This window comes from Aethalodelphis obliquidens, unplaced genomic scaffold (assembly GCF_003676395.1).
Source record: "Aethalodelphis obliquidens isolate GAN/ISIS:26980383/991018 unplaced genomic scaffold, ASM367639v1 scaffold23, whole genome shotgun sequence".
Lineage (NCBI taxonomy): Eukaryota > Metazoa > Chordata > Mammalia > Artiodactyla > Delphinidae > Aethalodelphis > Aethalodelphis obliquidens.
The window spans coordinates 25523140-25538513 of record NW_020837967.1 but is presented as its reverse complement, the minus strand read 5'-3'; the positions used below and the strand labels follow the sequence as shown (position 1 = coordinate 25538513).

At 47.1% G+C, this 15374-nt stretch overlaps 1 long non-coding RNA gene across 1 annotated transcript; it reads left to right on the top strand.

Moving 5' to 3' along the window:
• Positions 1-1916: 1916 nt before the first annotated feature.
• Positions 1917-5164, top strand: LOC113628461 (uncharacterized). The gene is made up of 3 exons (XR_003436108.1): positions 1917-2401; positions 4141-4331; positions 4584-5164. It is a non-coding gene; the product is annotated as an uncharacterized LOC113628461 (long non-coding RNA).
• The last annotated feature ends 10210 nt before the right edge of the window (positions 5165-15374 follow it).

The window sequence follows — 15374 nt, the reverse complement described above, 5'->3', positions numbered from 1 at the left end:
AGAGGTAACTTGTCCAAGATTTGAGTTTCCTTTAAAGAGCCTAAATATATACTAATATATATTTAAAAACTAAGAACATCTGATCTATGGTAAAGAATATTTAAATATGTAAACAAAGTAATTTTCTTTTTTTTCTCACCCACACATATCGCTTTATTCCAATCTGAATAAGGAAGAGGAGTTAAAAGAAAAACCAGAAACATCTGTATTTTTAAAATATATTCAACAATTGCTTTAGACAAAACTTGTACCTTTAAGTCCTAAAAAGCAAACCCATATTCTAACGTAACTGATTTTTATTTACTTAAAAAATCAAATCTGGGCTTCCCTGGTGGTGCAGTGGCTGAGAGTCCGCCTGCCGATGCAGGGGACGCGGGTTCATGCCCCGGTCCGGGAAGATCCCACGTGCCGCGGAGCGGCTGGGCCCGTGAGCCATGGCCGCTGAGCCTGCGCGTCCGGAGCCTGTGCTCCGCAACGGGAGAGGCCACAACAGTGACAGGCCCGAGTAATGCAAAAAAAAATATTCAAATCTATTAGTATATAAATAGAATTCATCTGTGAAAAACTGTTCCTAATATTTTTAAAGTTATACTCCATTCATATTAGTGTAAAATATTGGCTATATTCCCCGTGTGGTACAATATATCCTTGAACAAAGTAGTTTTCAAACACAACTACATTTTCTGATCATACTAGATCAACAGCATAACAAGAACTCCACCACCTGCCATGCTGTTATTGTGACCTTCCTGTTAGGAAAATGGTGGAAAGCTTGTCCCCAGGAGACAGTGGCTGCTTTACGTGCCCCAAACGAATTTCATCTGACTGCATGTCCCTCTGCCCGTCCACGCCCTGTCTAGCCAGACAAAGAGGAGCTGGGAAGAACAGTGAATTACCAGGTCTAGTTTGCATTCATTTATCAAGTACTAACAAATGCTAAATCTGCCACTTCCTTCTGTACTAGTCTCTTCTGCCCTCTTCCCCCGGTGACGTTAATCACAGAACATCCTCTTCATCGTTAGACCTAAGAGGAATGCCTGACAAAAATACAATTTCTTTCATTATAAAGAGAGGCACACAATGCTAATAAACACAAGCTTTATGGTTTGGGTTGAACATTACATTCCACCGATTTTGAGGACGTGTGGCTTTACTGGGAACCGATGGCTTTTAACGTTGCGGTCCTGCGTTTCCGGAGCTTGTAGCCTGCGCGTGTGCTCACAGGGATGAGCGTGAAGTGGTGCTTGGGCAGCAGGACCTGTGGGCACCTGGCCTCCACAAGCACGGTCAACACATTTACAAATGGTCTTTGACGGGTATGTTCACAGATGCCCGGGGATAAACAGAATTTGATGTGCTAGAAGCTCCTATGCTCTGCGTTTTCTCCGTTACCTTCCTCTCCACCGTCCCATCCCCCGACTTGAATACAGGGGCAGGGTCTCTGTCTCGTCTGCTGCTCTGTCTCCCACACCTAAGCATTTGACCTAGCATGTCAAATGTAATGCCCAGTCCCGGGTAGCAGAATATGTAGCGCTTGGGCTGACCCTTCACACCTCCAGAGCTCACAAGTTCTGCTTTGATGGAGCCCGTGAGATGGGTCTGTTTTCTAACCTTTTGCTCCATTCGTAGCAAATGGAATTTTAGCTTCTGCCAATTTGGGAGTGTCATTTTCTCAGACGCTATTTTGACAATTAAAAAATTACAAAGTCTAGTTAAATAACATAACACTTTGTGCTTTCATCTTCCAAGTGTCTGCCCCAAACTTAATCTGCCTTAAGTCATAAAGGGGATGTGAGCACAAGACAATGAATCAGATAATGGTGGCTTTTGATACAATTAGACATTATTAAAATAAGTATCATTATTTTAAAAATCTAAGTTTTTATCCAATAGCAAGCTGAATCTCTTTTGTTCAAAACTCCTCAATAATCTTCTTTTTATAATTCTTGGAAAAATAACTACATAAAATAAACTACGTTTTATTAAAGCTGGGTCTTCTTTCAAGCTCACGATGGTGTGAAATAGCAGTTCTGAGCTCAGACTCTGGAGTCGAATGCGTTCCAGCCCTCATTCTGTCCCATGGAGCAATGGCAGCTTGGACAAACAGACCCATCCACACCTCAGGCTTTTCTTCCCTTCATCGGGAGTAGTAATCATGGCACTAAACTCACTGTGTTATCATGAGGATTGAATGAGGTAACGGGTATAAAGTCATTAGCACAGCTCTTAGGTAGCGCTCCGTAAACCTCCCTTGTTTTCTTTGGTTGCCAACTCACATTAGCTCATGTTTTTAAAATGTGGGCTTACCTATCCTTTTCCAAATAGGACTTGGGGTGGCTGTGTCTGACAACAAAAAAGATAAAGCTACATGACTGCAGAGAAGCTGGAAAACAACGTCAAGGTAAGAGCAGATTCCACTCCTCTCAGTGAGGTGGTCCATCGGGTTGTTGTGATTGAGCTTCAGGTTAGATTGTGGACTTGCTGGCATCCCAGACGCCAGAGTTTCATAACTCTCTTTATTGGAAGGGAAAAAGGATACCAGCTCCTTAGGATGAGACAGATTTTCCTGACACCAAATTGCGAGACGAACTTTTAAATTAGAATTTTATACGGAGACTGGGGGTTCAATGGGAATTGCATTTTGATTCCATCCTATTTTATAATCAGTCTGGTTGAGGATTCCTTAAAGCTGTTTCTGATGGGTATGATGTGGCCTGAATAAATGGTTGACTTCTGGCGTCAAGAATGAAGCAGAAAGACCAAAATATTATCTTTATTACTGATAAATATCATATTGGAGAATGTGGCTCTTACCTGTATACAAGCTGGGTTCCTAGTACTGAACCCCAAAACCTGAGAGGTTTATCTAACCAGTCATAGGCAAGGCTGGTCCACCATCAACCTCACGTGTGCAGGGACCTGTCCCTGTGAGACATCCACAGGGGCAGCGTGGAGTGTCTGCTTTCTGTATGCAGGGTCACGTCCATGAGCAGAGAACGGGCTGGGTTACACCTAGCGTTCTGCTAGGTGGGTTGGGCTGCCTAGCTCGTGCTTTTCTTCCCAGGGGTACCATGTACCATCTCACACAGTGGTTTCTGCACCATTTCATAGGAAACAGCCTTATATAATTTTCAGAACTTGTATAAATATTCAGTTGCACCCCTATGCATGCAGAGATTTCAGGTTTGGGCAGAGACGTCTTTTTTTCCCAAAAGAGATTATCAGTCATTTATTTTATTTTTAGCCAATCCTTGAAACAAATAAATATGGCTTATGGAAATGTATCAGTGGTAGAATGAAAATGTGAAGTACAAGTATGTGACAAAGAAGACCCAAGAATGGGGGTGGGAGGGTAGGTACTTGCAGTGGAGCTGAAACTCCAGGTTGCAGCCACATCCAGCCGTGGGGTGATGGAGGTGGAGGTGGGTCTCGGGTCTTTGGAATCTCTGACTCTAAGCATCGTGGTCTCTGCTGTGCTCGCCTGAGTGCTTTGACTGCAAAATACACCTTTGGTAATCAAAAGTGATGAAGTGATGGCATTTGGAGAACACAAGTAAAACAATACTTTTAAGTGTGTCCTGATCAACATTAAGCCATTATTTCAGGCAGTAATGGAGTCACCTTAAAGATCACAACAGGTTCTTTCTCATAAAATGTTTCCTTAGGACATGGAAGACATTTTTCTTTCTTTAGTAGGCAGTTATGCAAGCAACTAATCTAAAAGAGTTTTAAATCATTCGGTCGAAAATAATAGGGAATTGGAACTCATGTGTTTTACACAACTTGAAAGTATATTGTCTATCTAGAGCTTAACCCAGTTCATCTTGCTTCTTTGGCTAGAGTTAAAATATAGGTTTTGCAAGAGCTTTCATATTCATAGTCATAGTGAAATTTCATATAGACCATAGCATCCCCTCGGTATCAATGACCACATATAGATGAGTGAAGAACAGAGCAATCTCAGCTCTAAGGCAGATTTAGCCATGAAATTATAAGATATGAAAGTAACTCTTCATGAAAGCCTCTTGCTCCTTGATTAGAAATATTAAAGAAACTTGGATTTTTTCAAAAGGGGGACAAACAACCAACAACGACGTGTACTCTGTGTCTGTCTTTCTGCACCCTTCTCATCCTTCCAAGCTTCACGTCACCTACGAATGTGATGAGATGCCTTCTACATGTTCACTCAGATCACTGGGAACAGAGCTAAACAGAATCGGGCTGAGAACTGAGAATATCCCTGTAAAGAAATCACTGTGCAAGAGGACGTGAACGGGCATTCTTTGGATCCTTACAGCTTTCAGTCCATAAGTCTGAGAACAGCAGGAAACGTACGCATTGTCACGTGCCTTGGGGAAGGTCAGGTTCCCTGTGTTCACCCCTTCCGTCCTCCCCTGACTGTCTGTCTAATAAGCTTGACTAAAGTGGAAGTTAAAGTGGTTGGACTTGACCCATCCTTCGTGAACTGTACCTGATTCCTCTTTGTCACCCTCTTCTTTAACAGTTTTCCTGGAATCCTGCCTTGACTGTCTAGGTTGAAGACAACCTCAAATCTGGGTTCTAATTCTTTTTTTTTTTTGCAGGATGAGAAAGTGCAGTTTGTCGATGCATTGGATTTCAGTGACTCTCTATTTGACCTTCGGCGATCCTAACCGGGATCAGTTCAGACTCCCTGTGAATTGACCTCCCCCCATATTTTATTATTGAAGGACATTTAAGGTTTTCCCAACTTGGTTATGACAAAAGCAGAAACACACACATACACACACACACACACACACACCCGGGGTAAGATATGATAGTCTAATACAATTTTTCTATGTATTTTTATATTGTCTTTCCCTCCCTCATTCTTATGCAAGACTTTCCCCTCTTTCTTTCCTTACCTCGGTCCCTCCAGGAACTTTCGGCATCTCAAGCTTCCACACCTATTTCAAACCTTCACTGAAATCATTGTGTTGAGCTGACTGAGGAATTGTCTGCTGGAGCAGAATTATTCAGCTCGGATGTCCCATCAGGACTTCACTTTCTTATCTGCTATTTTTGTGAGGGCCTCAAGTATAAGCTAGACCTTCCTTAATGTTCTCTTCTAAGCATCAAAAAGTAGTATCTGCTGACCTTTGTTCCTATTGTAAAAGGACTTTACCACTGTATTACCTTGTCAGATTCCATTCTGAAAATAAACGTGGGATTTTGTTTCGGTTTGGGCTTGGGTTCTGAGTGACGGCATTCCGCCTGATTCTCGTAACTATTGTCTATGATTACGCGAAGTTCCGTGGGCCGGCTGAGACAGACGATTCTGGGTTTCCTTGTTTTTCTGGGTTTGCAATAGAAACACTAACAGTAGTCTCACTGAAGAAACAAGCCCAGCACAGACAGAAACAGCCTGCCAAGGGGTAATGTGTCTCCTGTCTGCTGATGGTGCCAAGAGAAGCGGCTTAGCGCGAGCCAGAAAATAGCAGACACCCCCGTCTGTGTAGACTCGGGAAGTGTCATCAGAAATCCCCGACCTCCTGCCCTGAAGGGAGCCAGTGTATCCATCCGCTGAGGTTTGGAGAGCAGGACGGCAGCAAATTCCAAGGGAAGCCCTGGGGTTATCTCACATTATGTCCTGCTGCCAACTTCAACACAGCTCGCCCTCGGGCTGAACTCCGCTTTGCCAGGCTGCAGAGGACTAAGCCCGTGGCTACAACAAACAGCTTTCCCCGCCAAGCAGGAGCCACTTAAACAAACCGTGGCCTGTTCCCCAGAGAACTTTCTGGTTGCTTGTGAATAGGGCAATGGTGCCGTCCCACACTTCTGGCGTGGGATGGTCACGCTGTGCTGGTACACGCTCAGAGCATCTGCGTTGCCCCCCAGCTGCAGCCTCTCCTCACCCAGAGTGCCTCGACCTCTTCTTGGGCCACTTAGAGCCCTGAAACCCAGGCAGAGAGGGCGGCGACCCCAATTTCTTAGTGGCTAGTGGGAGTCTACTTTTCCTTTTCCCCTAAGGGGGAAAAAGCGCCTGGGTGTAGGTTCCAAATCTGATGTCCTAAAACGGTAACTATGCGTTACCATGCGTCCTGAGCACGTGCCACCCAGCAACACGTTAACACTTGTTAACACATATATTCATTCATTCATCCTCAGAACGATTCTCTGGGGCCACCTCTCAAAGTCACAGGCTGATCAGCTCCATTCACAGTTGGGAAAATCCAGGCACAGAAAGGGTGGGTCCTTTCCCAGCTGACAGGCAGAGGCAGGGGCCGATCCTGAGTCATTTGAACACAGGATCTACAGTTTTACGTTCTTTCTGTACAAACACAGGTCACGGGGCAGAAGGGAGCTGCACTCAGGGTTCTGGGCCAGGGCAGGCTGGGAAAGTCTAGGCGTTTCCAAACCTCTTAAGTCCAGAGGAATGGGAGGAAAACAGCAGAAGGGGCCACAGCAAGGGTTCTCGGCCGAATTCCGACCCGACTAAGAGGGTTTGGAAGGTGGAAAGTCCCCCTCCTTGGCTGTCCCGCTCCCAGCCCCAGCCCGCAGGGAGAATTAAATTGTAAAGACATTCCCACTCGGAGGCTTGGCCCTCGTTATATTAAACTCCTAGTGCCCTGAATCCAGACTCCCCTAACCAGAGAAACTAGCCCTTTCAGGTTAAAGGATGCTCTCCTTCTTTGCTGTAGCTTACTGTCCAGGTATGACCCTCACCCTCATCTCCACGCCCTCCCAGCACTGCACCCAGCAGCCCCCAGCCCCCAGCTCGAGCAGCAGGGACGGTCCACTAGTTGGCGTGTCTCACGTCCTCTCCACGAAGAAAGCTGATGGTCCTAAAGTGACTTTGATCTCCTACAAGGTCAGTCCCCTATGCCCATCAGAGATTCAAATGTCAATGTAATTTTCATCTGTAAGGGCATCTGGTTATGTTTGGGGTCTTCGAAAATTGGCATCAGATGCGACACAGTGAACACAGTTGTCAGGTTATTTTCTTCACTCCTGCACTGAAGGCTCACCCTCTTAGTAGGAAGAGTCCCCATCCAGGTAGTAGAGCACAAAGGATACCGCTTCTCAGAGGCCGGGAGAATGATCTCAAAGCCTCGCGCAGGTCAAACAGCCTTAGGTGCTCCCGGTGAAGAGTACCTTCCAACAGAATTTCTCGGACTTGAAGGTGTATACAAGTGGCCTGAAGAGCTTGCTAAAAGGCAGATTCTGATTCAGGAGGCCTGGGCTGGGGCCTGAGACTGTGCATTTCTGAAGAGCTCCTGGTTGATGCTACCGACGAAGAACAAACTCTTAAAAATGCCCTTTATCCTGAGACTCTATGCCCCAGACTGATGCAGCACAAATGAATACAGCCCAGACCCTTCCGGAGGATGCGCTTCCTATTACTGACGCCCCCGGAAAGAAAATGAACTCTCCCTGGGCTCTTTGGATGGGAGGGTCTTTTTAGATCTTGACGGTTTTCAATGTTTTGTCTGAGTGCTTTCCCATAACCCAGAAAATATTTCCTGTTTGAGTGATGTTCTGTTTTAACAGAGGCATCACTACCTCAGAGGAACGCCCTGTCTCTGAGCTGAAGCAGAGGAGGACTTTTCTGGGGCTTTGTGGTTTGGTTTTTCATGTCTCTGCATGTGGGTTACAGGATCAGGCTGAGCTGGGCTGCAACAAATGTCCACTCTATTAACACTGGAAAAACCATCAGGATAAGAGCTGGTCTCTTTCTGAGGACAGCCACCTCACGTAACCCCCGATGGGCCCATGATGTAAGATGCAACACAGCAGGGAGGCAAGCCCCAAGGCCATTCATTCGGAAACAGAGGACCCCATTCAGATTCTCGTTCTGGGAGCCACAGGCGTTGCTGTGTTGGGCAAACTACCTAACCTGAGCCATAAAACAAGTGAGAGTGTCATGAGCAAAAGAGATGAGAGATGGCACGACGAGCAGGTGAACCCGCACGGCTCACCGGTTGGCCTGGGACCAGCCCCCGAGGGGCCCCGTCAGGGTTCCCTGGCATCAAAGGCTGCCAACCTCTCATGGTTTTCCCATGAGGAGAATCTGACTTTTGATATACTAGTAAGAAAGCAGAGACTCAGTCATGGGATCACTGTACAGATTCCCCTCTGGGTTTTCCTGCAGGGCACCTCCACTGCTTTGACAGGTGACAGGAGCGCTTCAGAGCGCAGACAACTTGCTAGTGGTTGTTTCTCCAATAGCCACTAGTGGGTGGTGGTTTACGGCACCGCATAGGAAAAACACGTTCAGAAGACAACTTTTACATTTCGTGTTTTGGGAAAATAAAACTCAGATCAGGTTTTCCTATTTAAGTTTCTCAGCTGAGTGCTTCCCGTTCTTTAGAAAATGTTTCCCACTTGCCTTAAAAAAAAAGTCTCGATATAAGTGCCTCTACCTCAAAGGAAGTGAGGAAAGCCAGGCTGCCCTTCATCCATCCACCCTCCAGCTTGTAGTACTGTTAAGATGCACAGGTTCCGTAGATCTGGGCAGGGCCTGAGAGTCTCAGTTTCCAACCAGGTCTGGGGTCATGCCACTGCTGCTGGTCCTTGGGTCGCACACTTTGAGTGGCAGGTACCCGACCCCCTCCTTGCACAATCCTCATCTACACGTGCTTCTCTCTAGCTCAGAACCCCTGACTGAGTGCCTGACGTTAATCCCCACTTCTTGTGCCTCCCTGACCCTGTGTCCTCCTTGCCTGACTATCCAGGATTTGGGGCTGAGTCTCTCCTGACTGATTTGTGGTCTAGGGCCCAGTCCTACAACTCGGCACCTTCAGTGTCTCACTGAAGACTCTCCAATCCAGTCTGCCGCCTCCCTGCCCATCTCTTGGGCCAACCTATTCTGAATGCCCAAAGGCAGGTTCATGAGGACCTGGTCACCACAGCAACAAGACACAGATAAGGGCCATCCTCCACAGGGCCCCTGGGACCGGCTGTATGTGTTAAACTCTGGAGGAAGAAGCCTGGATTGGGCAAGCCTGAAGAGCATAGAATTTTAAAATTGAAAAGAATCTTGGAGGTAGTCTTATGCAAAATCATCACTATGTAGAGAATCAAGGTCCATAATAAGAATAATGAATATTGACTGAACACTTACTGTATCTGCTTTAATCTTCCCAACTCCCTCTTGAGATAGGTATAATCATCACACCCATGGTATGGGTGTAAAACTGAGGCTCAGAGAGGTTGAGTAACTTGCCCAAGGTCACTCAGCTTTTAAGTGATAAAAACCCAGGTTTGTTTGATTCCGCGCTTGTGCTCTTAACTACACTTAAACAAGGCTTTCAATCAGGAGAGGCTGAGCAATTCTCTCTGAGGATAACACAGCCGTATCCAGAGCCAGAACCTATCTCATCTGACTCAAGTCTTTCCCCACGGCAGCAAGATGGCTGTCTTAAAGCAAGCTTCATGTCACATGTTTCTGGCCCTGAGTCTTGACTTTGAGTACAATTATAATAAAGAAAAGTATTCGTTATCTCACAAAGCATTTGTAAGTGGATCGACAATAGTACAGAAAAAATAACTAAATCGCATCAAAACGCAGATAAAAGGCTTGATTCAAAAAGGTCCCTTTTTGGGGTTTCCCTGGTGGTGCAGTGGTTGAGAGTCCGCCTGCCGATGCAGGGGACGTGGGTTCATGCCCCGGTCCGGGAGGATCCCACATGCCGCGGAGCGGCTGGGCCCGTGAGCCATGGCTGCTGAGCCTGCGCGTCCAGAGCCTGTGCTCCGCAACGGGAGAGGCCACAACAGTGAGAGGGCCGCGTACCGCAAAAAAAAAAAAAAAAAAAAAAAGGTCCCTTTTTGAAAGAGCATATCAGATTTCCTACTGTGTCTGAAAGTTTTGTATGTGGTACCCAGTACCAAAAACACAATGCCTCAATGACACAGCATTTCTGGTAGCTATTTCCACACATAGGAAGAGTCTACCTAACTTCAAAGGAATTGACTGAAAAATTTTTTCAAGCCAATGAATCAGCTGTTTGATGTCATATATGAAAAAGACCTGCCTAAAACTGACTAATCTTCTAAATAAAATGGACTGGCTGTCCGTATTGTAACTACCAATGCAATGTCCAGCTCTTCGTTAGGAGCTAACGTTCTGTGGTTATGGACTAGCTATTGATTTGTTCCTGTCAGTAGGGGGAGAGGAGTTTAAAGGGCTGGTATGTTAGTTATGAGAAGAGCGAGTAAGAGATTATCTGAACTTGTCAGAGAACGCAGAGCAAGGATTGTTATCCAACATGTGCCACGACAGATTTCCTGCTGAGTGTCCCAAACCTACTGGAATATCCAGACAATTACTTTAACCGAGCTTCGGGGCTGGCGTTCTGAAAAGACGCACCTATACTTTCAAAAGCGCTTCATCTTTTTGCTTCTTTGAATTAAAGTTTCTGCAGGGCACTGGGATTTAATGAAATTTCTCACTCCTTTAGTAATACCGTGGTCTCTTTTAAACTCTACTATTATCTGCTCCTACGCATGGCTGGCTTGACGGTTCATTCCTCAGGGCCCCTGCCAGCCCAAGCCACGACCACAGGATGGGTTCACCCGTCCCTCAGGGAGAATTCGAGCTATGGGGTTTATACTCTAATACAGATCTAGGGTCCCTAAATTTTAGAAGGATAGAGTGGGATAAGGCCTTTGAGAATGTCTAATTCAGAAGTTTTCAAGTGGTTCTAAGGTGGTGTTTTATAAGCAGTAAAAATCTTTATACAAAACAAATCCTCCTCAGCCACCATCTATAAGAGAAATCAGGCAGGAGATGCTCCGGGGGAAATAGGGATTTGGTGGCCTCTCTTGATTCCTACATCCCCAAGGTTCTTCCAAAAAACCCCGAAACTCTCCAGAAGACTCTATGTAATCATGCAAACTTCCAACTCAGAGAACGCTTTACCAAGGTCCGGGAGCTTTTGAGCTCTGAGTGTGAATGGCTCCTCCGTTTCCTGTCACCTAGTAGAGAATTTATAACTGACTCCCAGCTGTCTTGAAGAAAAGCCTCCGTTCTGCCCAAGCCCAGGGCTGCTCCTTTCTCAGAGCTGGGGCTGGGAACACTGCTGAAGACCCGAGGCCTGAGGGCAGAGTTCATCTCTGGAGCTGACTTCCATCCCTTATCTCCAAACTATCGAGCTGACAGCTAGCTGTTACACTCTGGTGCCCAAGGGGGAATTATTCATCTGATGATGAAACAAAGTGAAACCAGGACTTTGCTACGTCTGTTGTATGATGGATGCATTTGAACTCTAGCAGACCGTGGGGAAATTCAGGAACTTTCTTGTCTGTGGACAGAGCCCTTCCACTTAGCTCCGTGGGTCACCTGCAGGGCTACCCGCAGGCATAGAGCTGGTGGATGCCGGGCACTACCGGCCCACGATGCTTAGCCTTCGTTAGCGCTGCAGGAGGAGATGCGCGGCTCTTGTGGCAAACGTTAACGGCAGAGGCTGAGACACCACAACAAACTCTGGATACTGGCAGGAGTGGGCCAGACTGTGGTGCTGGGTTGTGACACACCAGGGGCCCGGATACAGGGAGTCACGTCCTTGAAGCCCTAGGGTGCCTTCACAAGGGCCCCACCCGGAAGGCACGGTTTTCACACCCGGACACATCTACAGGCCCTTCTAGTTCATGACGGTAACTTAGTTAACAGTGTAAAGCTTGACAGCAAACGCCCCCAAATCCCTATGGCTGAATAGGAGATGGTGCTCCAGAGCTCTACGTGTGAACGTGCTGTGCACTCCAGGCCACTTTTGCTTGGAAACTCTGTGTCCTTCCCTCGCCGATCTGATACAAGCTTCCCTCACCGCTAGGTGTGTTCTCGCGTTAATGCACTAGCTTCAAAGCCAGTGCATCTAAGGGAGCAGATGTCCTGCATCAGCTGTGACACTGGAGGGTGTGGCCGAGAGAACGGCTGAGTCGGGGAAGCCCTGGGCTCTGCGGATCCGTCACAAAGAACTGAAGGCGGGCCTCAGGCACCGAGCTCAGCAGGACTGTTAGAAGCTTGTGTGGGGTTCCCAGGAGGCAGGCCGAGGCTGCGCTGGTAGAAAATGGGATGGAGAAGCAGAAGCCACAGGCATTGGCTTGTACGGCCCTTAAGTCTGAATAAATAATAATGCCTCTATCCCCACAGCCAGCAGTCTCCAAAACGTCCCAGCGGCGTCTCCTCCCAAACTTCAGGAAGCCTTACACTAAGAGGACTCAGTTCTCCCTTTTTGGAGGCAGCACAAATCCAGCTTCTTCTTAGGAAGCGGCAGGAAATTGGGGATTCTCTAAGGGCATCTTTAGAAAATCGGACGGAGAACTTTTATCAGCGGATGCATAGCCGTCTTTAGGCCACAGCCCTCGCATTCATCAGAAGCAGTTCTGGGAGAGAAAATTAATGATGATCCTAAGTACATAATGGTTTGCGGGAAACCAGGAAGCCCTCCTCTGGTGGCTGGACTGGAGGCTTGCCCCACGGTAATGAAAGATGCCGCCTGTGCGCTTGACCTTGGTCATGGTTCACACTGCAGAGGAAAGAGCTGCAAAGTTGGTACCGACGACTTGAATCTCTTTCCTGGTAACCGAAAGCGACTCAGGTTGGGATCATTGCTGGTAGTGTTGTACTTGGTTATTTAAAAAAACGGAGGAAAGAAAAAAACCCCTTGCTTTCAATATTTCTTTCCAGTTTAAATATAAAATCTCACAGAGCCCTAGGTGAATATTACACCAATCACAAAATAACAGGTTATTGTGTACAAAGGACTCAAACACGGCTGCAGCCTTCCTGTTAGAGCACGTTAGTGGCGTGTCTGCAGGCAGAAACCAATTACACCCGGCCTAGTGTGTAAGTGAAATTGATGCTTTGCACTTTCCAGCACATAAATTCTGTAGCTATTTCACAGCGAGACAGTTTGCAGTGGCTTTGGTGTGTACGGCCTTTCTCCTCGGAGCTATACTGGGAGTGATCCTCCGGAGTGGCTGTCACACACTAGGCCTTGAGTAAATTGTTAGGAGAAAATTCTCACTGAGGTGTACGTGCCTGATATCAGAGTTCGTTCTTGGAATCAGAGAGGGAAGGAGAAGAAGCCTGGGTTCACCAAGCACCTGAAACAGGGGCGAGAGCTTTGGAGAGTCCTTGGAAATTGTTGTTCAAAGCGGAGATTTCATAGCTCTGTTGAAGTGGTCGCCACCGAGGTATTTTCTGCGAAGAAAAGACCTTGGGAGGAGCAGGGCCACGTGCTGGACAGTCTGAAGCAAACGTCTCCTGCTCGGGCTGGTTGACTCATCCCCGCAGCCCTGCCCAGTTCTGCTGGGGAGTCAGGCGAGGCCACTGAATGAACGCTCACCTCTAATGACTGTTGTCTGTATTCTTGTCTTTAGAGTGTAAACAGGTTTATGACTGGCCTGAGCTTTCCGTACTGAGTTCAAAGGCAAAGCCAGATGGGAGAAGGGAAGGGAGGGAGGGGGGACAGGGCAGAGGGAGGGTGGCACCAGGACTTTTGCTGCTCCAGACAGGGCTGGCCTTGCTGTTGCACCGTGAGGCCCATCAGTTCCTTAGAAGCCGAGGCCCTGGTTGGCCTGGGGCCACCCTTGCCAGGGTTCAGGGCTTGGATTTGTCCAGAGTCTCCGGATGCTACTGACCTACTGTTTCCAGGGGCAGGAGCCTTGGAGTTTGGAGACCCAGCACCTCACGAGGAAGGAAGGAGACAGGAGCAGTGCAGGGCTTACTTCCTCCACTGAAGACTAGTGGCCAGATCTGGGGAAAGCTGCCCATCCGCAGCCCTTGCCTCTGACTGTGACAGTTTTTCAGAACATAAGCACGGCTGGTCTGTTCTCTCTTGAATTAGAATTAGGAACAGATCCCCTTTTATAGAGGGCTGTAACCGAGCAGGACCCTAGGGGGCCTTCCTGGGACAGACCCCTCCCCCATGTCCTCTGCTATAGCCCCGCTCTGAAGTACCCAGATAATAGAATCTGATGCACATTTCCTGAGTTGTCTTATAGATGCTAAAAACACCACCAAATGGAAGAAATTAACGAATTCATGACCATGTGCACATAGCCCCCAGACCTACTGAAGCCTGAGCATTGATGCTGACCCCTGTGACACCACCCTGTTACCTCACCATCAACCAATCAGAGAATTGTGCCTGAGCTGATCATCTATCCTGGGATGCCCCTGCCTCACCTGGCCTTTAACAATGCTTTCCTGAAACCCATTGGGGAATTCAGGTGTTCTGAGCACTAGCTGCCCTGGACTCTTTGCTTGGTGTCCTGCAATAAACCTGCACTTTCCTTCAACACAACCTGGTGTCCGTAGATGGGTTTTACTGCGTGTGGACGAGCAGACGCGAGTCTTGTTCTGTAATAGGGTGACCTGCTCTGTTGCCACATTCACGACTCTGCACTGTGCCTCTCTCTCTGTTTAGGTCCTCAGGGCTGTGGCACACAGATCCTTCTTCACCTGGTGTCCTTGAATCTCAGCTTCTGTAGAGAGGAAGCACTTCTCTCTACCCTCTTAGGTTCCTCAGCTGGACCCTGCAAACTAAACTGATGAAAGACAGATTCATAAGAGAAAAGGCATACACACTTTTTTGATGTTAATATTTTAATGTTTCCATGCACAGGGAACTTCACAGAAAAGAAATGAAGTCCCAAAGAAGTGATTAAACTTGAACGGCTTATATACCATTTTAACAAGGGGCAATAAATTGTGGAGAAGTGACAAGACAAAGGAAATGGGGGTTGGGCTTCTAGAGAAAACTGTGTGAAGGTAAACCTGTGGAGGAAACTAATGGAAGATATGGGTGAGATAGTGAGGTTTTTTCTGTAAAACTCATCTCAGTGCCACCTCCATCTCCAGTGAAAACCATTATTTTTCCCTCCCTGGTACGAAGGTGAGGGACACCTTCACGGGGGATATTTATGCCCTGTTTTAGGCAGATAGCTTTTCCTGTGTCTGCTTCTTCTCAGTTGCCTTCAGCTCAAAATAATCCTTATCCCATAGTGAGGCATGTTGGGCTGGCATAGTCTGATCCCCTTCACCACCCAAAACTTGCCAAGCCCCCGGTCAACTAGCTACTTCAAGGGCATAACTGGAGCATGCGGGTGCAGGGGTGAGGACCATGGAAGGCAAAAGTCATGCCATTTAAAAGGTAACCTCTGCACACCATACCCCCTGCATTCTTTAAAAGAAAAATGCCATTTCAAAATGTTTATCGAGCTATAATTTTATATATAAAATAGATACATCTTAAGTGTAGAGTTCTATAGTTTTCACAAATGTATATACCCATGTACACAATAGCTGGAACAAGATTCGGAGCAGAAGCGTCCTTCCCAGCCCGCTCCCTCATCTCAGAAGCAGTCCCTGTTCCGACTTCTGTTCCTGACATCCTTTGTCTATGTGG